Source organism: Acomys russatus, chromosome 10 (assembly GCF_903995435.1).
Source record: "Acomys russatus chromosome 10, mAcoRus1.1, whole genome shotgun sequence".
Classification (NCBI taxonomy): domain Eukaryota; kingdom Metazoa; phylum Chordata; class Mammalia; order Rodentia; family Muridae; genus Acomys; species Acomys russatus.
The window spans coordinates 20,791,830-20,816,183 of record NC_067146.1 but is presented as its reverse complement, the minus strand read 5'-3'; the positions used below and the strand labels follow the sequence as shown (position 1 = coordinate 20,816,183).

Below are 24,354 nucleotides of genomic sequence, written 5' to 3'. Positions count from 1 at the left end.
TAATTTAGCTCTACATTTTATTAAAATAAGTAAGCAAAAAGTGATAAGCTTTGTTATAAAAAGTTTTGTGGACATACATTATTACTTTCCCATATATTATACATGGTAAGAAACCATTATTTGAAGAGGATTACTAATATCAATACTAATTTATGCCTTCTTGTAAGTATAAAACAGTCCTCAAGATGTTGAAGGTTGCACCTCTAGTCAGTTTTCAGTTTATGCTAATTGCTCAGATGTATTTAATCTTGTATATCAAACCATGTTTTAGCATTTGCTTGGTCATTTGTATTTGTTTTTAGTTATGTTATCTGACTGTAGTGGTGGACAAAAACAACAGTGACAACCTAGGTAGAAAAGAGTGAAGCAGAGATAACTTTGAGAAGTGACGCCTACCATGGGACACTGAGAGTGCTTTGGGCCTGGCAGGACTGCAGAAGACTCTGGTCATGTCCTTGGAGCAAAATGACCAGTTGGGTTGGGTTTTGAGGAGAGGCGTTGCCAAATCAAATTTTGATTCTTAAAGGATGACTCTACATTCTCAGTACTATCGTGAGGGTGGCTGTTAGTATCACAAACAGCAGGGGAGAAACAAAGAAGTATAAGCTTGGGGGATAGGAAGAGAATTAGATGTGGTTGTATTTTGGATATGTTTTTCAGGTGTCAAGAAAAGCACAGTTGGCTAGACATGCGATTAGTTGATGCAAGTGTGTGTGTGTGTGTGTGTGTGTGTGTGTGTGTGTGTGTGTGATTGTGTGTGTGCATGTGTGTGTGAGTATGTGTGAGTGAGTGTGTGCATGTGTGTGTATGTGTGTGTGTATGTGTGTGTGTTTGTGTGTGTGTGTGTGTGTATGTTTGTGTGTGAGTGTGTGTGTGCATGTGTGTGTACATGTGTGTGTGTGTGTGTGTGTGTGTGTGTGTGTGTGTGTGTGTTTGGCTGTAGATGTAAATTTCAGAACTGCTGCCAGAGAGATTAGGGATAAATGAACCTTCAAAAGGCGAACAAGGATGGAAGCAGTCTCTGAGCATGGGGTGGCCCACCTCAAAAGTCAGAGATAAAGAAAAATGTTAAAAGGTAAAAGGTGAGACATAAAAGGAACCAGAAGAGCAAGAGAGTCTGGAGCACAAAGCACAGCACTACCAGAGGTAAGGAACGCTGCTGTTAGGTCAAGTGGGAGCTGATGTAACCGCTGGGAAGTCACGAGCACAGGGTCTGTGGACCGAGGCCACTTGGATTGTATTTACGAGAGACTGGCAGAGCAGATGAGGATAGGCAAGCCATTTCAGGACTGTTGCCACAACATGGGAACAAAACAATGCCAAAATAGAAGCCATGAAAGCATGTTCAAGACAAAGTTTGTATTTTGCTTCAGAATCAGACTCGGAGAAATACAGCACATTTCTAAGTAGTGAAAACAGTTCAATAGAGAGAAAAAACCCATGAACATGAGGCAGAAAATGATGCTTTGAATGACACTCTGGAGTAGATAGAGAGGATAAAATGTAATGCATGGACTGAGAATGATTTAACATGAGAAGAGAAAAAATTTACCTTTGAGACATGAAATCAGGTCCAGTCACTGGAGATGTATAGATACATGATAGGAGTTCACAGAATTATGTTCATATGGTCCTAGTGCTTTACTTCCAATTTTCATAATTTGTTGAATAATGTATTGGGGTTTTTTTTGGTTTGTTTTTCAAGAAAGGGTCTCTCTGTGTAGCCTTGGCTGTCCTGGACTCTCTTTGTAGACCACCTGCCTCTGCCTCCAGAGTGCTGGGATTAAAGGCATGCGCCACCACACCCGGCAGTAATAATGTTTTAATTTTTGACACAGTAAATTTGATCAGTATTTTCCCATAGGCTTTGGAGTACTTACATATTACATTAAAAAGCTTTCACTTATTTTATATGATTAAAAGGTTTTCTTAAGATATATCCCATAAAATTTACTTTTTGTTCTTTCTTTCTTTCTTTCTTTTTTAATTAATTTATTCAGATTACAACTCAATTGTTATCCCATCACTTGTATCCTTTCATTTCTCCCTTCCTCCCACTCACACCCTAATCCCCTCTCCTAGATCCATGACTGAGGGGGACCTCCTCCCTCACTTTATGGTCAGAAGCTATCAAGTCTCATCCTGGTAGCCTGCTTATTCTTTTTTTGAGTGCTACTAGGGCTCCCCACCAAGGCGAGGTCATCAAACATCGGGCACGAGAGTTCATGTCAGAGTCAGTCCCTGCTCTCCACATAACTGTGGAGAATTTCCTGTCCATTGACTAGATCAGAGTAGGGGTTCGATGTTTACTACTTGTATTGTCCTCAGTTAGTGCAATAGTTGGAGCAGACACCCCTAGGCCCTGATCTGCCCGTCACAGTGTTCTTCTTGTAGGTTTCTCGGACCCTCTGGATCCTTCTATTTCCCCGTCTCCTATACTTCTTTTAGCTAGATTCTCAGTAGAATGTCCTCACACCTATCTACATTTGATTCTTAAATCTTATAAGTTACACGAAGAATAAAAATATAACAACATGTAGATATAATCCAATTTTTCTTAATTTAATTTCCAGATTTGAAGGTGTATTTGAAAGTAATTAATATATCAATACTTTGTGTCTTAATAAAGAATTGCAGTACATATTTTCGTTTTATTTTTTGGTTACAATGATTTTTAGTTAATTAAAAATCTTTGGAAACACTTTAAGTAGGATCTCTATAAAGAAATATTAAAGATCTGCATGTCAAATTAAGAAGACTGTAGCATAAACATTCTATATTTTTAATGTAATTTTGTTTTTTTTCTGAAAATAGATTGCTTTTCATACAGTATATTTTAATTAGAGTTTCCTTCCTCCTCACATGACCTCCAGCCTTGCCCTTCCTACTGAATTCGTTCCCTTTCTTTCTCTTGCTAGAATGCAAATAGATATCTAGAGAATAATAACAAAATAGACTGAAACAAAAACAAACAGGGATAGAACAAAAGAAACAAACAAACAAACAAAAAACACAAGAAGCACAATTTAGTGTCAGAGAGACACATTCCCACGCTCAGGAATTCCATAAAAGCACAGAAATGGAAACCATAATATATACCTGAAGGACATAAGGTTTTAAAATTGCAGTGACAATATCAGAAAAAAAGAACACCCAAAGGTGTCATGGAGTTCATTTTGTGTTGGTCATTTACTTTCAAGCATGGGGCCTCCCCTTAGGAATGGTTGTGTCCCCAGTGAAACTCCATTGGAGAAAAATAATTTTCATTTGCCAGTAGTCATCAATTGGGGATAGCTTCTGTGTTAGAGATGAAGGTCTCTGTGCATTTCTCCTCCTAGCACTGGGACCCCATGCTGGCCCTGTGCATGCTGCCACAGTCTCTGTGAGCTCAGGAGTGAAACACAAGTCACTCCTGCTGTATTTACAAGGACTTATTTCTTTGGTGTCCACCATCCCCTCTGTCTCTTACTACATTTCCTCCTCTTCTGCAGAGTTCCCTGAGTTCTGGGCAGAGAGACTCAGTGGAGGAATCTTATTTAGGATGGAGTATTTCAAGGTCTCTCCCTCTCTGTAGTTTTTCCCACTGTGGGTTTCAGAATTTGGTCCCATCTACTTCTGGAAGAAGCTCTGTGGTGACAGCTGAGCAAGGATGAATATAACAGGCCATTGGTAAGAGTCATTTTAGAGATATATTCCTTTGTCAGAAGAGCAGTATTTGGTTTTACCCTAGGTCCTTGACCTACCTAGCCTCATGTTCTTTGCCACCCATGCAGAGTTGAGTATGGGTTTCAGTTTATGGAGTAATACTTTTTTTTTCTTTTCTTTTTTATTAATTTATTCTTGTTACATCTCAATGTTTATCCCATCCCTTGTATCCTCCCATTCCTCCCCCCCCCCATTTTCCCATTATTCCCCTCCCCTATGACTGTTCCTGAGGGGGATTACCTCCCCCTGTATATTCTCATAGGGTATCAAGTCTCTTCTTGGTTACCTGCTGTCCTTCCTCTGAGTGCCACCAGGTCTCCCCCTCCAGGGGACATGGTCAAATGTGAGGCACCAGAGTACGTGAGAAAGTCATATCACACTCTCCACTCAACTGTGGAGAATATTCTGACCATTGGCTAGATCTGGGAAGGGGTTTAAAGTTTACCTCCTGTATTGTCCTTGGCTGGTGCCTTAGTTTGAGCGGGACCCCTGGGCCTAAATCTGCCTATCATATTGTTCTACTTGTAGGTTTCTAGGACCCTCTGTATCCTTTTATTTTGCTATTCTCCCATGTGTCTCTCATTTAGAGTCCCAATAGGATGCCTTCCCCTCTGTCCCAGTTTCCTGGTAAGTGAAGGCTTTCGTGGGACATGCCCCTTGGGCTAGTATGCAGATATAAGTGAGTATAAAGCAATAGTAATTAAAACAGCATGGTACTGGCACAGCAACAGACTGGTTGATCAGTGGAATCGAATCGAAGACCCAGATATGAATCCACACACATATGGTCACTTGATTTTTGACAAAGAAGCCAAATCCATTCAATGGAAAAAGGATAGCATCTTCAACAAATGGTGCTGGTCTAACTGGAGGTCTATGTGTAAAAAAATGAAACTGGACCCATATTTGTCACCTTGCACAAAACTCAAATCAAAGTGGATTAAAGACCTCAACATAAAACCAGAGACACTAAGCCACTTAGAGGAAAAAGTGGGAAAGAGCCTGGAACATATGGAGTAATACTTAAATCAAATCAGACCATTAGTTGGCTACTCCCACAGGCTATGTGCCACTGTTGTAAGAGCACATCTTACAAAAATAAAGGTCATCATTGTATGTCAAATGTCTTATGGTTGTGTTGGTATTTACATTTCCCCTCTGACAGACTACAGAGGATCTTTGTGTACCATGAACTCTAGCCAATATGGGTAAAGGCTCAAAGTACACACAAGCTCAACATCTCAATGTTCAGGAGAAACCAATAATTTTGGGAATTGCCAGATTGCTTGTTTGAAAATCTATAGTTTTTAATCTATCACTTTCTATAAACTACACAGCAACCTCCTTTTCTTTTCTTAATGACTTCTAAGATAGAAAGCAAAATTCATCACTATCTGAACACTGTTGTTTCCAAATGTATTATTTATTTTCCCCTGTAAGACAACATAAGTAAACTAATGAAAGCTCAGTGCAATGAAAAGGTTACCATTTTGGAAGTGCTTAGCCAGTGAGGTATCAAAACCCATAAACACTACAATATACTGTCATTTTTCTTCAGTATCTACCAGGACTTGATGGTAAAACCCTGCTGCTAAAGATATCACACACTTAAATTATATAAAATAGAAAAATCATCTTCTTTGAGGTAGGCTGGGTATTGCCAGTAGTTAAACTGTCTCATTGTCAAAGAACCTTAAAAATAATAATAATAAAAAAAAAAGTCTTTCAATGCTATATTCTGTAGATCTCTGAGGTTTTTGAAGCATTATCTATTTTACCTTATCTATCTATAGAATCATACTTATGGAGATGGCTTCAAATGTGGTAAACCAGCTACTGGGCAAATGTCTTCATTTTGGCCTCAGACAGAATTCTGCCTAACAATGAGCAAGCTTGGATGCGGGCAGAGTTGACTGCTAGACCCTGCCAAGACAGGTTAAGCAAATCTTCAATAGTTCCTGCTTCACAAATATGTCTGTCAGATATACTGGGCCAGAAGGCTGAGGATGATGCTCCAATTTTATAGAGAGTTTTGGGTAACTGTTCAGGCAGCAAACTGTCACTGTCATTTTTTTCATTTTGGAGTTGCTAACCTGCACTTCCAGTTTACTAAAGGTAGTTAATTTTTATTCCTTCTCAAAGGGTTGAAGACCAGATAGTTAGTTTTACAATTAAGCTAGTTTTTTAGGGGTTAAGATGTTTTTAGGTCTAGATAGATTATTTAAGTTGATAGATATGAAATTAGATAGATATTGGTCTACATTCAGAATGTTAGACTCACCAAGATAAGAAAGATGTTTTCTTCAAGGCTGCCAAGTTCAAATAGCCAAAACACTATGATTGTAACATTTATATAATTCCTGGTTGTTTCATGGTTCTTCTTGTTGTATGTAGTTTATTGTATTTATGTGTAATAAGATAAATAAATATGTAAAAAAGAAATATAATACTTTTTTTAAAAAAAATAGAAAAATCACGCTGGTGTGGACTATTCTCTACTGGCTAGCTTTCATAATTCTAGAAAGTGCTATGCAACTTACCAGAGTGAAAAAGTGCTATGAACCTTCCAAATTACAATAATGACTGGCCTGGTAAAACCTACTAAAATTATTTTGATAAATGGACAAAACAGTAAACTGACTCCTAATGTCTTATTATTATATACACAGCACAATGTGTTATTTAATCTGTAAATTAGAATATTCTATGTGTAGTAGATGGTGGTGAACACAGTGGCTCCCAATGGGCCAACCTGTAAAGAATAAGAGATTGCAGAATGGTCAACCTTAAAAATAATATTTATACCACACACTTCCTCCCAAGACTTGGGTATCATTGGAGAAAAAGGATTTGTACAAATGTTTGAGGCATGGATAGTGGAAATATCTGCTCACACAGCATGAGCTATACAAATTCACAGCAGTGTGACAACACGTGCAAAACTTTCAAGAATGAGCCAGATCATATCACAGCTTGGACAATGGAGTTGGGCACACAATCCAAATCCTAGTCAGGGAGATATTGACAATTTTAGCTGCTCTTTTGAAGAAAAGATAGTTTTTCTCTGTGAGTGTGTTCCTGGTAAGTCAACCATGTTCAAGTAGAAGACTAGATACCTAAATACATTTTGACAGCACAAATATGTCCTGAAGAATTAAAAAGTAAAAAGAAAAGAAAACCACAGAGTTGGGTGGATAAGGACATAGAGTAAATTTGGAAGAGTCAAAGGGAATTGATTATTATCAAAATATGTTGTATGAAACTCTCCAAAACCTAATAAACATAAAGAAAAGATGTAAAAGGTTTTATATCCTTAATTCTAACTCACTTTCAAGAGTTAAAGTGATGAGTCTATGGCAAATAAATCAAAATTTACATATAACTTTGAAATAGGACTCTTCCTTTCTATGCCTGGTTTGTGAATGATTTAAACCTAGGAGAAATAGGTTAGAGAAATCATCATTTCTGCTTCCTTTTCTTGTATGTGTTACGTCAAGGCAGATATTATACAAGACCAAGCAAATTCTGACAGACTATTCTCAAAATAGAGTATGAGGTAGAAAGACACAGCTTTATTTCAGCAAGGCAGCAGTGAATGAATAGAGAAGCTTTAAGAGTGTGCAGGGGGTGGGGAGGCTGGTGAGATGGCTCAGAGGCGGAGAACACTGTTCTTCAGGACTCAAGTTCAGTTTCTAGCACCTATATAGTGATACGCTGTCTCAAAAGAAAAGAAAAAAAAGGGGTGTCAATGGAGAATCTAGAGCTACTTGTATTTGATTTCATCCACCAAAGAAAGAATCTTCACTTACTCTCAGTAGTCCCCCTGAAGTGTAATACAAACAAGGTGGAAACTATTCTGTTTTGCTGCTCAGAAAAGAAATTAGACAAATAGTTCGCCTTCAAGCGTTGTCTTTAGGAAGACTGTAAGAAGACTGAGTGAGAAAAAACCTGAATGCTATGTTTCTATGTAATTTATCTATGATTTGAATCTTTTAAAAAGATTTTTCTCCCTTTAAAATAGGGTTTGAATTATAATGTCTCCATTGTAGACCGTACTTTTTCTGCTGTATTGTTTTCTCTTAGTTTCTTTTAGGGTTAGCATTCCAAGTGGAGGAAGAAACTCATTGACTTTTCGAGTATGCTTTATATGTCATTTTTACACTTAAATATTTAATGTCTTTGGACTTACTATTGGTGGATACTGACAATTTTCCTGATTTGTGTTGTCTTTTTAATTGTTTGGAATAATTTGTGCGATATTAGCATCCATTCCTAGGCAAAATTCCTTATGACAAAATAGAAATTATCATCGAGCCTTATGCTTGAATATTTAGCTACCCTACTTTAGATTTTTTATCATTGTTGGGTGTTTAAGTGCTTAGTCTTTAGCTTGCTTTTACATAAGATAAGGATAATAATGTGATAAGACTGTTTCTAAAGATCCTCATCCCTGGTTATTCAATAAAATGCCACCCAAGATACTGATGACAAATAGTTTTGTAGACAGGTTTAAGGTTCTTTATCCATTAATATAAAGATATAAAAAACCATCCCTAGTATTCCAGATAGCTCAATGCAACTATTTCTATCTCCCAAGGCAATAAGAATATTGTTCAGGGACATTTGTCTGAAGATAAAGCAGGAAAGACAATACAGAAGGAAAGTAAGAGATCTCATGTGGAAACAGGACTTGACCATGAAAGTTGCTTTGGATAATGAGGAAAACTACAGATATTTTTAAGGATGCTGAGAAAGTCTCTAGCAAAGAGAGTACCATCACAGTAAGTAAATGAATCCAATAGATGGCCCAAACCTGTAAATTCTTCCTGAGAGATGATAGTAAGTATCACATGGTAAATCTGTGTTTATATAAAACACTAAATGTGAGATAATTTGCCATGTAATACACATAAGATTAATACAAAAGCACATAGCAAATGATTGCTATAGCCATTAAATGATTTTATTTGTATAACATACTAAGAGTAATACTGGCAGGTATTTGGGGATAAGCCTACTTATTTACAAATAGATAAGTAAATAAATAAATAAATTGCTTTGAGTTTATTAGTAGCAAATACTCCTTACTTCAATCACCCAAATCAAGCTTATTGATTGTATTTTTCAGAGCATATTGGTATTTGGTATTAAATGTACTCTCATAATTTAGATACATGTTTGGATGTTTCAATTTGCTTTTCTTTATCATTCTGTCAATGAGATTGAAAGTGATTATGATACTTGAAAATTAGTGCATTTTACTGTACATTCAATTTCCATTGATGAAAGTCACAGATTTTGTAATTAAGTTATAATCATTGAATATTTGTATTTTGGGGGGTTATTTTTACTTTTTCTCTTACTAGTATATATACATTTCTATTAGTTGAAATTATTTTTAACTCCTTCACATGCTATTCTCTCATTTTTAATTCATTTACTCTCTGTCCCATATATGTGTTATATATTTTTATCACATAATGAATACCCCATACTACTTTATTAAGTTTCTCCAACTCTAATTATTTATTATCCATATTAAAAAAACCTAATCCTATATTTTTCATTTTATTATGGCTCCATTTCATTCTAAAGCAGAAATTATACATAGAGGCATTTTACTCCCCTTACAGAATTTTCTTTTTCAATAATGGAATTTATGAGTACAGCATATGGGTACTGTATCTATTAGCAGCCTTCCCCAAACTGTTCCAGTGATTCACTCTTCTCCAGAAAATCCTCGGCTTGTTCAATAATGACTCCCAATGTCTCCACAAGCATTAACCACCTAAGTTCCCCGTTAAATGGCAGGATTGTATGGAATTTTTCTTATCTCCATTGGCATGGTATTGGTATTGCCTTACTGACATCCCAGTTCCCTGACTGTTAGAGCCCTGAAGGGCATTAGTAGCTATAAATGGTTGTATAAAGTTAACAAATATTGAAAATTAAGCTTAAATAAATATAATTATAGATAATAACACAATAAATGCAAGTGACCAGAGAAATATTGAGCATTAATGAGACTATGAACTTCATGATGATTTGAAAATTCTATAAGAAGAATAAATTTTCAATAAAGCCATATATAATAATGCTCAAGGAATATTATAAAAAATGGTAGACAAATTGTATCAGCCTTGATTGAGATGCATACTGCTAGGAAGTGGAGAGTTTGAACCAAGTCTTCTGTCTGGGGTTCAAAGGAAATCCACCATAATCTTTTTATTATTCATGTCAAACTTTATGTCATGTTTATGGTATAATTATTTATGAAATATAATACAGCCAAAGAACAACAGTACCAAACGCTGGTGTGTACTCAGCTCTTGGCTGGTACAGAAATCAGAATTTGAATAATACAATGACAATCTTTACACAATGCGTAAAATATCACCCCAACATCTCCCCATTTTAATCTAATAAAAGGCTCTTTCTCTAACATTAGTAAACAACATCTTTTCTGGTAAGAACTGCATTCATAATGTCTAATATACTGCATGAGGCAGCCTTGCAGAAAGTGCTCTATTACCTATCACACCTAGGTGAGTCCAATGTTCTGTACCTAAGTCACTTTCTATCACTAATTAAGCTTTTATGTCTTCTACCTTTCGTAACCTGCATTTGTCTTCCTTAAAACACCTTCTTAGATTTCTTAGACCTTTCAACCATTATACCTTGCACTTATAAACCTTTAAAATATCTTTTAATATATTTCACAACGTAACCTTTTTAAGTTTTGTGAGTTTTCTGAATTTGGTAACAAGAAAAACTGTAAGACTATAACTATCTATTCTGCAACCCTGTGAGAGAAGTGAAAAGGTCAAATATACCTGACTAAACAGGAAGTGTAGAGCAAGGATATTTCAAAACTGTAAAATTGACAGAGACTGGTAGCTGCCTGCATCTATCTCTTAGGCCAACTGGCCCAGAATATCTAACAGATTTGTTTGGTCTATGTGTGAAGCATATATTATGAAGGTCTGGTGCACCTTGTCCTGGCAGAGTTTGGCATACGCCTTCCTCCATATCTTGTTTGTCCATATTTTGAAAGGCATGCTTTCAGCAGTTGAAACAAGGGTAGTGTTTTGCCCCATGGCTACCTTTGCTACAAACATGGAAGCAAACTTCATATGAAGGTTATTCAATGCCCATCATCTTCTTAAAAGTAGCATGGTGGTGCTGCCAAGAGCAGACATGTCTCCCTGTTCAAAAAAATGGGTGGGGGGCTTTTATTATAAAAAAAAATCTCTTTTTTTCCAAGGATAGTGGCACACATCTTTAATCCCAGCACTCAAGAGGCAGAGGCAGGCAGATCGATGAATTCATGGCCAGCCTTGTCTACAAGGCAAGTATAGGACAGCCAGAGAAATCTTGTTTCAAACAAAACAAAACAAAACAAACAAAAGAAAACAAAAACAAAAATAATCTTTCTTTAATGCCCTATTCTGTACATCTCAGAAGTATTTGAAGACCATCTATCTATATATATTATATTTGTATAGACAAATGTTGCTTGTTTCTACCTACTATCTGTTAAACTTTGAAAATGTTTACAGAAGACTAAATAAAGCTTAGTTCTTTAATTAGCTAAGCTAGTACCTAACATGACTACAAGTGTGATTGACTGACAGTTAGCTTGCATTTCTTAAGTATCCTAAACACTTTGTAATAGCAGCTTTCAAAAATAACTAGAACTTTACATTTTAAATGAGTTGCATATGTACAATAACTTAAACTAAAGTTAAAACATATATAATATGTTGTACCAAAAATATAACTTTAAAATTTTATCAATATAAAAATTTGTATCAATGCAAAATATTTGGCTTGTTGATATTCTTTCCTTGAAAAGGAGATTCAATAATCTACCCTTTAATTCTGTCATTCCTATAACCCCAATTTTTTTCTTTTCATCCTCTCTCTCCCCTTTTCCCTTAACATTAGATAGAATAGAAGGAAGAAGAAAGGAAAGAAAAAGAAAAAGAAAAAGAAATCCTTTATTTTTTTCCTCCCTGGCCAAGACCATTAGCAACTTGTAAACAACCCTTAAATGATCGCAAACATCCATTACCTATAGAATGACCAAATCTACCACCCTACTTCTCGGAAATGGGGGCTTTACTCTCTCTCTCTTTTAATTTGTTCACTTTACATCTCAATTGTAGCTCCTCTCTGGTTGCTTCCGGTCCTCCTCTCTCTTCTTTATCCCAGTCCCTTCCACAAGTCCTCAGAAAGGGGAATTCCTCCTGCGCTATCATCATCTGACCTCAGCCGGCATCCTCTCCTCTGTGGCCTGGCAAGACCACCCCACCAGTGGGAAGTGACCAACAAATGGGCACCAGAATCCATGTCAGAGGTAGCCCCTACTCCCCATATGTTGGCTTTATTCTAGAAAATGCTTCCTGCTATGACAGGAAGATGACATCTTTTGGGCTCCCCTTTCTGAAGACTAGGGGAAGGAGGGAGAAGGTGTGAGGGAGGGAGGGTGGGATCTGCAGGCAATGAGGGAAGTGCCTACAATCAGGATGTAAGGTGAACAAAACTTTAATTGAAAAGATAAAGCAAAAAGAAGAAAATTGGGGTAATTCCAAGTCGTAGGAAAGCTAGCTGTACCATTTTTAGTCCTGGATGGAACAGTCCATGAGGCCAGACCATCTTAGCTAACTAATCATTTTTTAAAATCTTTTTTTAAAAATTTTTATTAATTTACTCATATTACATCTCGATTGTTAGCCCTTCCCCTGTTTCCTCCCATTCTTCCCTCCCTCCCACTTCCCCCTTCTCCTCTCCCCTATGTCTGTGGTTGAGGGAGACCTCCTCCCCCTATATATGCTCTTAGAGTATCAAGTCTCCCCTTGGTAACTTGCTATCCTTCCTCTGAGTGCCGCCAGGCCTCCCCATCCAGGGGACGTGGTCAGAAAAGGGGCACCAGAGTTCATGTGAGAGTCAGATCTCACTCTCCACTCAACAGTGGAGAATATCATGTTCATTGGCTAGGTCCTGGTAGGGGTTCTAAGCTTCCTGCCTATATTCTCCTTGGCTGGTGCCTTAGTTTGAGGAGGACCCCAGGACCCAGATCTGCCTGTTATAAAGTTCTTCTTGTAGGTTTCCAGGACCCTGTGGGTCCTACTATTTCCCCATTCTTCCATGCTACTCTTGCCTAGAGTCTCAATAGGATATCCTCTCTTCTGACCCACTTTTTTTGGTAAGTAAAGATTTTCATGGTACGTATCCCTTGGACTAGTTAGTGTTTTGGTATAAGTGAGTATATACCGTTTGTCCCTTTTTGCTTCTGGGTGAACTCACTCATTATGATAATTACTACTCAGCTATTAAAATCAAGGAATTCCCGAAATTTGTGGACAAATGGATTGATCTAGAAATTAACTAATCATTTTGAAGTTGTTTTGGATGCAGATTTTTGAGGAACCAGCTGTTGAGGCAGTATGTGGAGCAGGATCACCAGGGCTTTTTGTCTTATATTCTTTGTGCCCAGTCCTTTTGCTCTGTAAACATATAAACTTTTATACATTTATGCATTGATACATGTATGGAATGTGCAGTGTGCACAAATCAGCTAAAGATGATTCTCTGTTCCATGTTGATCAGAAAAGGCAGCAAACTTTATATGTCTATTTGGTCTGTATGACCAAGTGTAATATAAATCTCCATCTATGCCATATGAAAGGATGGCATGTAAAAATAAGTCATGAAGACTCTGTAGCCAACAACACTTATTGACTATTCATAGACATTCATGTCTGGGCCACCTTTAGAGCTGTTCCCATATAGAAGGGTCTTCACGAAGGTCATCTATTTTTTATTCTTCTTGATTTCATCTCTGATGTCTACAACCAAGATTTTCAGGTCTCTCTGGTCAAATATGATATTAATTAACTTTGATGGAATCTATAGCTTTTCTTCTCCTGTGAAAACAAAGGCATAACCTCTCTACCAATGCAATATAGTTCCTCCCTTCCGTTTTAAAGTTAACACATGTATAGGCAGATCTAACAAACCCCATGTTTTTCTGCAGCTGGACTGCCTGTCTCATTGACATTTTAAAAACTGAAGGTCAAGAAGACATTATTTATTCTATCTCTGGGAGATCCCATATCCTCCTCCTGTTCTATGGGCATTTCCTTTAAAGTCCCATTAGATCTTTCTACAATTGATTGTCCTGTCAGGTTGTAAGTTATGCCCTCAATATTTCCTATCCTATAATGTCTAAAAATTTGCATTGTAATATATACACATACAAATATATATATATTATTTTTTAAATTACATGTATTATCTGTTCCATCTGTAGGCTCGGCAAGCAATTAATCAAGACACAGACGCTTGTTATATTTTAAAATAGCTTTAGTTAACCTGGGGCAGGGGAGATATCAATTCCTTAAACTACTTTCCATAGTAGAGCCTGAGGCATGGGATCCCTGTCTCAGTCCCATGGCATCTGCTTCTAATAACTTCTATCAAGCTACCTCCCATCTATACTCCCATATACTTGCTAATGTTCTTCATCTGGGCCGATTCTTCATCCACGCCGCCGGCCATGTGCTTCTCCTCCATCTAATCCATGGCGGCCTTCCTCTCTTCACTTCAGGTGTCTCTCCTTCTCCTGGTGATGGTCCTTCTTCCTCCCAGGATTCCTCTCTCAATAGCCCCACCTATCTCCTTTGCCCTGCCCAGGTGGGGTGGCTTTGTATTAAGAAAAAGGTTGGCCACAGAGACAGTAAGCACTAATTAGCATCAAAATACTTCAGGCCATCCACCAACATGTGTGTGTGTGTGTGTGTGTGTGTGTGTGTGTGTGTGTGTGTGTTCCAGAGCACCATTAGCTTCAATCTACAAAGGCATCTTTAATAGAGCCACCATCCCTGATAAAAATGCAATCTCAAACTCATGTTTTTTAGAGCTTAGAGCAGAAGCCCATTGAAACTCTGAATATGCATGTATGGTATAGTGCTTATATTTTAATTTTTCAAACCCTATAAAAATGAAACACATAAGCCACTGTATGACATTATTATAAGGTGTTGTCATTAAACAGATTCTGTACACTTAACTCAGCATATGGACTTTCATTTCCATCTAAGTTCTTTAAATTCTGTCTCTGGCGTTGGCCATAGGCATACTTCTCAGCTCCAGGTCTCTGTCGACTTCAGCGTGTCATTCATACCACGGATCCAGGGAAAATGCTCTTTCCTTAAGCTAGCATCTACTCTTGACAGTCACAGCTTGGGCTCCCTTTTCCCCACCTTCCAGGCTGCTGCTCATAGACTGTCCTCCAAGTGTCACTGTGGCAGCCAGTCTTCCTGTACTGGAGGGTGTTTTAAAGAGGCCATGCTCCGAAGCTCCCCGAATCTCCTACCATGTACAAGGGCTGGCCTCAGCATCTCTACCTGTCCCTGCTCCAGGCCGTGTGGTACAGCCCCGCCCCCTTTCAATGCAGGACCTAAGCTTGGATATACATGCATAGGCCACATTGATGTGACAACTAAACAGGACTTTCTTCAAATAATAACACAGAGACTTATTATATAATAAGTATAACCATAGGCATGGTAGATGAGCAGATTCTCAGCTATTCTTTTTTTTTTTTTTTAATTTTATTTATTTATTTTTCTTTTTTTCTTTTTTTTTTTTTTATTAATTTATTCTTGTTACATCTCAATGTTTATCCCATCCCTTGTATCCTCCCATTCCTCCCCCCGCCATTTTCCCATTATTCCCCTCCCCTATGACTGTTCCTGAGGGGGATTACGTCCCCCTATATATTCTCATAGGGTATCAAGTCTCTTCTTGGCTACTTGCTGTCCTTCCTCTGAGTGCCACCAGGTCTCCCCCTCCAGGGGACATGGTCAAATGTGAGGAGATTCTCAGCTATTCTAACCCAACAATACTGGCCTGGCCTACGCTCAGCCTGTTGCCTCTCCTCAGTACTTAGTCCTGCCACTTATTTCTTCCCCAAGTCCGGTTAGTGACTCTTCCTTCCACTGAATCATCTCCAGAGTTCCTACCTCACCCAGAAGCCCTGCCTCCTTTCCCTGCCTCTCCTGTTGGATGTTCAACTCTTTATTAAACCAGTTACAAAAAGGTGAAGGGAGTATTTACAAAAATGTGATATAGCCAAGGAATAACAGTACCAAAGTCTGGCCTATTGTCAGCATTTGAATAATAAAAAGACAATCTTATAAGATGCGCAAAAAGATCACCCAAGACAGTTTTTCCTGCTTCAGACTTTTGTGCACCTTCCTATGTTCTCAAAGGTGTAGTACTTGGAAGTAAATAACCTTAACTACTGATGACTCTTTCAAATTGTTCTGCAGTTATTTTTGTTATTGTTGACTATCTTTACTTTGTTTTCCTCGGTAATTTTATTTGACTTTTCCTGGGGAAATGGTAAACAAACATGTGTTTACCCCACACAGCGAACTGACCACAGAACAGAGAACCCTGCCGCACAAGTCTAGTTTAGGGAACCAGTAGGTCTTACTTACAAGAGTATGGATGGCATAAATGGAGCTGCATAATTAAAATCACACTTGGGTGAGGATTCAGAATGGCTACATCCTTGGAGCTCCCGTGGGTGAAGCCCAGGCAGCTCATCTGGCCAGAGTCTTTCATTCCATGCCAATTGTTACTGCTTATATGATGTTGGAGAGGGGGCGTTGGGAATTTTGTTGATCTCAGCAACTTCTGTATTCTTATGGTTTCTTTGTTTCCTGGGTCTTATAACTTTTTTCTTTTCTTTCTTTCTTTCTTTTTTTTTTTTTTTTTACTGTCTGAGTCTTCAAGAGTCTCTGTCTAAGAATGTTTCAATATACAAGAATATTTCATCAAGCCAACAGGTGACAGAAAATCATCTAAGAGTTTGCTCTTTGGTGATTGCTGGTCTACCTCTGTAAGATTGTGGGTTTCAATATTAATTTGTTATTTTCACAGGCCCATAAATTACTATCATGAAAACTGACCAATTCTATCTACTGACATTTCAAATTCTGTTTATATGATTATCACATATGGATAATGATTTTTCCATACAATTTTAAGCAACTTGGTCACATAGAAAGGTACCATGCAATTCTGTAGTATCTTGACATACTCTTTAGAAAACTTTTATCTATCATCTGTCTATCTATTTATCTATCATCTATCTATCTATCTATCTATCTATCTATGTATCTATCTTGCCTAATTATGTAGGCAAGGATAACTTTACGGTCACAGGGATCCACAGGTCTCTGCTTCTTGAGTGCTAAGATTAAAAGTGTATTCCCCATGACGGATAAGAATTCTTTTATAATGATATGTATGGACTATACCAAAGTACCATGACAGATACTGAAGTAGATACCTACCCACTACAGCTTATTCTGTTGCTTTTTTTTCACAGAACAATGAAACTACATTGAGAAAATTATATATATGTGGAAACTAAAAGAATAAATATTTTTTAGCCTGTTTTGTGGAACTAACATCATAAATCTCAAAATGTCAATGTATTTTAAGTTAGTCATAAAAATCTTTCTTGCCAACTTCTCAGTTTCTTTTGTTTTTATTGCATTTGTTTCTGAATATAATTGACTTTCAAGTATCCTTTTATTTCTTTAAAAGTTGAAAGGCAGCCTTTTAAAGAAACAGACTAGGCAAAGTTTGTTTCAAGAGTACAGAACTGTGGCACAGCTGAGAGCTGTATACATCCAGGAAAGAAGAGGACTGGAACTCAAAGATAGCAAAGTCAGGTGGAGTATGACTTCCGAAGCTTGCGGCCTGGGAGAGAGAGAGCCACATATCTGTTAATCATATCTTTGATCCTGAGTCAGTAAACTCTCTGCTTTACTCCAGCCATCCCCCAAGCTGTTTCCACCCTTTTGATTTATATGAATACACTCTTGTCTTAATAATGTCTCTCTATCCAAACATTCTAACAAAGGAAAGGCAGAATATGTGTCAGGGATTTTTGCACAGAGACACCTTTCAGAGCTAAGAGCTATCTCTTTTTTTTTTTTTTTTTCAGCTCAGAGATATGTAGGTAAAAAAATTTCCAATCCTTCACAATAGCCACAAATAAAGTATCTTGGTGTAACTCTAACCAAGAAAGTGAAAGATTTGTATGGAAAAAAAACCTTCAAATCTTTGAAGAAAGGATTTGAAGATTTCAGAAGATGGAAAGATCTCCAATGCACATAGATCGGGAGAATCAACATAATAAAAATGGCCATCTTACCAAAAGCAATCTGCAGATTCAATGCAATTCCCATCAAAATACTCACACAACTCTTTACCGAACTTGAAAGGTCAATTCTCTTAATACATAACAATATTAAAATTACTAATATGAGAAACATCACACTGCACTGTTTGCAAAAATTTTTGTATTTAATGAACTGAAAACTACTGGTGGCCGTTCTCATGTGCCAGTGGTGGGAATATAAAAAGAGAGGATATAGAAAATTTTATTCTCTCCTTCAGTTGTAATCATTGGCTGCTTCGTTGTTTTACTTATGTGTAAGAGCGCACACATACTACAATAGCTGGAGGTTTATAACAAATTTGAGGACTCTGTTCTTGTTCTCTGCTCTGCCAGGTGGGTGCTAGGAATCAATTGCAAGCTATGAACGCCTTAATTTTCTGAGCCATCCTACTGGCATAGCTCTTTTATTTTTTAAGGTTTATTCTGCTCGCTGAACTAAAATGTTCATAACAGGACATTTGGATTGGGCCATATAAGGTCGTCTATGGCCATACAGTTTCCATAACAACAGCATACCTACCCACTCCAAATCACAGCAGGTGCGAGCATCAGGAGCAATTGCCTCAGGAATACATTATTGTCTTCACTTTTTCTCACTTTTGCATCTCCTTTTTTATATGTCTCAGGACTGTAGTGAGGGAATCCAAACTACTGCCATGAAAGTCATCACAGATGTTATTTCCTCTGGGAAGTTCTTATTACTACACTGAGTTGAAGTTAATGAGAAATTGTACAAGAATTAACTGTCCGTTTTATCTGTGTGAAATGAGAACAAAACAAAATTTAAAGTCAATAAACTATGCATTATGACTTTACTTGATCAATACTTCAATGAATGCCAGATTTAAAATATGATTCACATTTGTTTTATTCACAAATATGTGTTGACTCTTATATTTTATGATAATGCCAGCACTTGGCTCCTGTTTGTCCCTTGGGCTTAAATGAGAAAGCAGATCCCACCATGCCCAATGAAGATGACATCATTTCACACGTGCTCTGGGTTTGAAACAACCACTGTGGTGTTAGTAGTTAGAAAATAATATAGATTTTCATTGTATTTAAAAACAAGTAGTTAAAACAAAAAACAGTGAAATATATGATCCTGTGCACATCTTAGCAGTAAGCGTTTCCTATATAAAGCTTTCAAATATTATCTTGGATATTAATTGTTCTCAGTGAATTTTCAACTCCAATTTAAGCACTACTGAAAGCCAAACTTCAAATATCAAAATAATATAAAAATAAATAATTTTCTTTTAAATGGAAATTTTCAGAGCACATTTTAAGTACACCACCTAGAAATGGTTCTCTCAAATATTTACTGTATTCAATTTCTATGAATTTTTGAAAAATAATGTAAAATATAAGACCTTTGTATTATAAGGAGCTTATTCTTAGCTAACCTCTATAAAGGAAAACATAAAGAGATTTTCCATTATTAAAAGAATTCTGGCCTGATATATTTCTGTGTTTGACTATAGAAATTGTGGTATTAAATCATGATGTTATATTGATAATCAAATAACCACAATTAGTTGATTGGTACTAGTGGAAAAATTCATAATGCAGTAATTAGAATGACAGAGACAGTTATTTTCTTTTATCAAATAATTGGATATTTATAGGCAAGGCAATGATAACAAGACAGCTTTTTTCCACACTAGGATTAGAAAACTATTTTTTTTTTCATCATGAAGCAGCCCCAACTGGAAAATATTTTATCTTTTCTCAATGACTTGAAATGAGTGACTGTACACTGTAACTATTGCTATAAGAAAGAAAATGACCTAATGCTTGATTTATAAAAGTAGAGGTTTAAATTATCATCTGCTCACATTATATTTGCAGTCACATAGTCATATCCTGATGCAAAAGTATGGAGGAAATATAATCTAATAATACTAGGGGAAAGATGACATGATGCATTTTTCAAGACTACTACTTATTTCTATAACAAATGGTTTCATATTAGAATCTAATGGAAAAAACATTAATGGAATTTTAATATTATTATAATTGGCTTAACTTGTAAAAGACTTTGTGTATATTTTTGTGTATATGTGTCTCTGTGTATAGTGTTCATCTCTACATTGTTTTATTAATATCCATGGATCAAATATTTGAGAATAAAATTTTAATTTATAATATAGAAATTAAGTCTACTCTGCAATATACTTCAATAATATATTTATGCAAAGCAATGATTGGCTTCCTACTATGATTACAATGTGCCCTTTTCAAATTTCAGTTGGTAAAATTTAATTGCCAATTATATAGTGCTGAGAAGTAGCACATTAAAACATTTCTCAGGACATGGAGGAGCCTCTATCATGAATGGGATTAAGAACCTTCACATGTACCTCAAATCCCCCATCCTTCTCAGTGAAACTTTGGAATCCCACAGTACTATGAAGATAATGTCTGGAGGGTATAGCTTATGGTATCACCTTGGGAAACAGAGATCAGCTCTCATCAGATAGCTGAACATGGTCCCTCCCTACAGTTGGGTTCCCAGTTTGTGGAACTGTAAGAAAAGTGTCTCAATTGTTAATTAGTTACTTTGGCTCAAGTATCTTTTTATAAACACAATAATGCATTAAGATACTTATCATAGCCACAGACATTTAAAACTTAAAAGGTAAAAAGCCCACACAAGAAATTTAACTACCTCAGCATAATTCAGTTTAAAATGATTATAATGCCCACCTAACTCATATTATTAGTAAGCATTTCCAAAACCTAAAGTACAGAGAATGTAGTTACTGAATATATTTTTCCCTGGTCATAAAACTCTAGACAGAATGTCACTGAGTTCTTAGGCAAAGAGCCTTAGTGAGGCTACATGTACATTAAAAAGTAACAAGCAAATAAAAACCACTAAATGCTCCTAATAATATATTAGAGAAATGACAATCTCAGTAGTTCTCTCCTCCAACACAGCAGTACCAAATAGGATATGACAGAGGAATTGAGTAGTCAAACAAATAATATTATTATCCACATTGCTCTGACTTGGATATATTATGCACTACATATTTAGTATCTAATTAGAATTAATATTGTAAAATTTGTCCTAACTTTAGTATCAAAATATCATCAATCCTCTTTATGCTTGTCTTTTATGTAGAGATGGAAAAATATATATTTAAATTGATGATAGTTAAGACTATGACATTAAATTATCAAAACAGATTGCAAGCTAGCTAGTTTGATAATCATTTCAATTACTTCTGAGATATAATTGTAAATAATGTAGACTGACAACAACATGAAAAAGGCAAAGACATTTGAATGCTACATTCAGTATGCAAACCTCTTCATTTATCCCTGAGGTTTCTTTTCTTCCTCATTCTTGTCCTTGTTCAATGTGGGAATAAATTATCCACTTCCCACTGACTTTCACCTTAGTCAGATTACTTTGCATGAAGCAGTTTCAAGAGATGTAATGTTTCTTTCTTCTACCAAGAGAACAAGACTCGGATAACAATTTCCCCTTTGTGTTTTTTAGGAAAGAGACAGAACAACCCTAACATCAGCTTATATCCAGCCTTCAAGCCCAGTAATGATACCACAAGTGGGGCTCTGAAGCACTGCCAACACCCCACAGACACTAAAGTAGGATACATGCAAGGTGGTGTGAGTCCTGAGTGCCATGCAAAACTAGATGCTAAAATGAGACTGGCATAGAAACTGTCATAAGATGCAAAATGCTGCCACAGCAAAACACCAAGTATGGCCATTGAGACACACCATGGTCCCCAATTCAGTTGATATAGTATTTAGAAACATTAAACTTGTACTTAACGTGGGAACAAAGTTTGATATGAAGTGGCCTGGAGTGGTAAATGCCTGTAAAGATTCTGAATGATGACATAGACACCCCTTATGTCAAAGAGTTTACAACCAGTTATGAAGCCAAATGAAAGGTGCTGCTCCCTCCGACTATCACAATGAAAAGACAATATAGAACACTTTTAATTCTAGCATTCATGCCCAGGAAAGCCCTAACTGAAGACATCAATTGTTCTGATGTGTCCAGAAAACTCTTTTTTTTTTTTTTTTTTTTTTTTTTTTTTTTTTTTTTTTTTGGCAGCAACCCATTGTCATTGATTCTTATAAACTTTCTGGCTCTTTTGTGTAGTGATCCCTGAGACCTGAGAGGAGAGCTGTGATGTAGATGTTCCAGTTAGCTATGAGCACCCCACAGTCTCTTCTTCTCTGATCCTTGACCAGTTGTGCGTTATTTGATCAGATCTGTGTTAATTGCCATCTACTGAAAATAGAAGCTTCACTTTCGAGGGTAGTGAGATAATCTATCTATGGGTATAATAAACAATCATTAGGACAGAGTTTAATACAATGCCGTGAGTAGTTTTGGTTGCATGGCTGGCCTTCAATGGCTTTACCATCTCTGCAACTTACACAGTTTGGGTATTCAGCTACTTAAGGAAATCTTATTTGCTTCCAACTTTAGAAAACTTTAGTAAAGAGGCTACTGACATTCAGGTACAATTACTTAGTAAGTATCAAAGGTAATGATTCCACTGTTTTATTTAAAGGCTTTATTTTAGAAGAAAATATCAAACCCATTTACAAGCATATCTGTATATTTACCAGTCCCAACATCCCTGAATTTAAATTATTATTGTCCTATAATTCTGCCAATATTTGAAGGTGTCATCATTTTGGATTTTGACTATGTTAAAAGGTGTGTTGGCACATCAATGTAGTTTAATTGCTGAGTTTCCATGTGCTCTCCTTTGAAATTATCTTCCCGGAGTTTTTGCCTATTTTGTTTGTTTTCTTTTACTGAATTCAAGACTAAATTGTGTGTTTAAATGCAAGTTTTTGATCAAATATATAGCTTACAAATATTTTCTGCTTAATCTGATTCTTTTGCTTTCATCATCTAAAGCAGAATTTTTCATAGTACTGAGGGTCTTTCTTTTTTAACTGACTCCCATCTTACACATGTTTTCTTTTATGGATTGTGCTACAGATGTTAATCTAAAACCTCAACACAGAAGTAAGGTCCATGAGTTTTATATTATTTTATGTTCTAAGTTTATGGCTTTGAGTTTTACATTTCTAGCTTGGATTTTCTATTTAATTTTGTGTGCAGTATTAAATCTGAGTTAAGATTGTGTCTTGCTTTAATTTTTTGTATGAGGTTTAAAATTTGGCATGGTATTATTTATTGAAAGGTTATCTTTCTCCATTGAAAGAACTGAGTGAATTTTCTTTTTATATTTTGAAAACTTTCTATGGACTTCTTTCAATTATCATCCAGTTAAAATATTGTTGACTTTTTTCCTTTTAAAAAAATTTTTTTATTAGTTTATTCTTGTTACATCTCAATGGTTATCCCATCCCTTGTATCCCCCCATTCTTTCCTCTCTCCCATTTTCCCCTTACTCCCCTCCCCTATGGCTGTTCCTGAGGGGGGTTTCCTCCCCCTGTGTATGCTCATAGGGTATCAAGTCTCTTCTTGGCAACCTGCTGTCCTTCCTCTGAGTGCCACCAGGTCTCCCCCTCCAAGGGACATGGTCAAATATGAGGCACCAGAGTTCGTGTGAAAGTCTGGTGGAGAATGTAGGAGATCAAGGGTATCCAAATGGGAAAGGAGGAAGTCAAATTATCCCTATTTGCAGATGATATGATAGTGTACATAAGTGACCCTCAGAATTCCACCAGAGAACTCCTAAAGCTGATAAACACCTTCAGCAAATTGGCTGGATACAAAATTAACTCAAAAAAGTCTGTAGCCCTCCTATACACAAATGACAAGCTTGCAGAGGAAGAAATTAGGAAAACCACACCCTTCACATTAGCCACAAGCAATATAAAATATTTAGGAGTTACTCTAATTAAGCAAGTGAAGTACGTGTTTGAAAAAAAATTCAAAACTCTGAAAAAAGATTGAAGATGACATGAGAAGATGGAATGATCTTCCTTGCTCACGGATTGGGAGAATTAACATAGTAAAAATGGCCATCCTACCAAAAGCAATCTACAGATTCAACGCAATCCCTATCAAAATACCTCCACAATTTTTTAAAGACATTGAAAGTTCAATTCTGAACTTCATATGGAAAAACAAAAAACCCAGAATAGCTAAAACAATCTTGTACAATAAAAGATCCTCTGGAGGAATCTCCATACCTGATCTCAAACTGTACTATAAAGCAATAGTAATTAAAGCAGCATGGTACTGGCACAGCAACAGGCTGGTTGATCAGATATGACCCAGATATGAATCCACACACATATGGTCACTTGATCTTTGACAAAGAAGCCAAATCCATTCAATGGAAAAAGGATAGCATCTTCAACAAATGGTGCTGGTCTAACTGAATGTCTATGTGTAAAAAAATGCAACT

At 36.5% G+C, this 24,354-nt stretch overlaps 1 protein-coding gene across 1 annotated transcript in view; it reads left to right on the top strand.

The window, feature by feature from the left end:
• The window catches only part of LOC127194899 (heat shock protein HSP 90-alpha-like), a 477,387-nt gene that overhangs the window by 191,347 nt on the left and 261,686 nt on the right, over window positions 1-24,354 (top strand). The gene's annotated exons all lie outside the window — the stretch shown is intronic.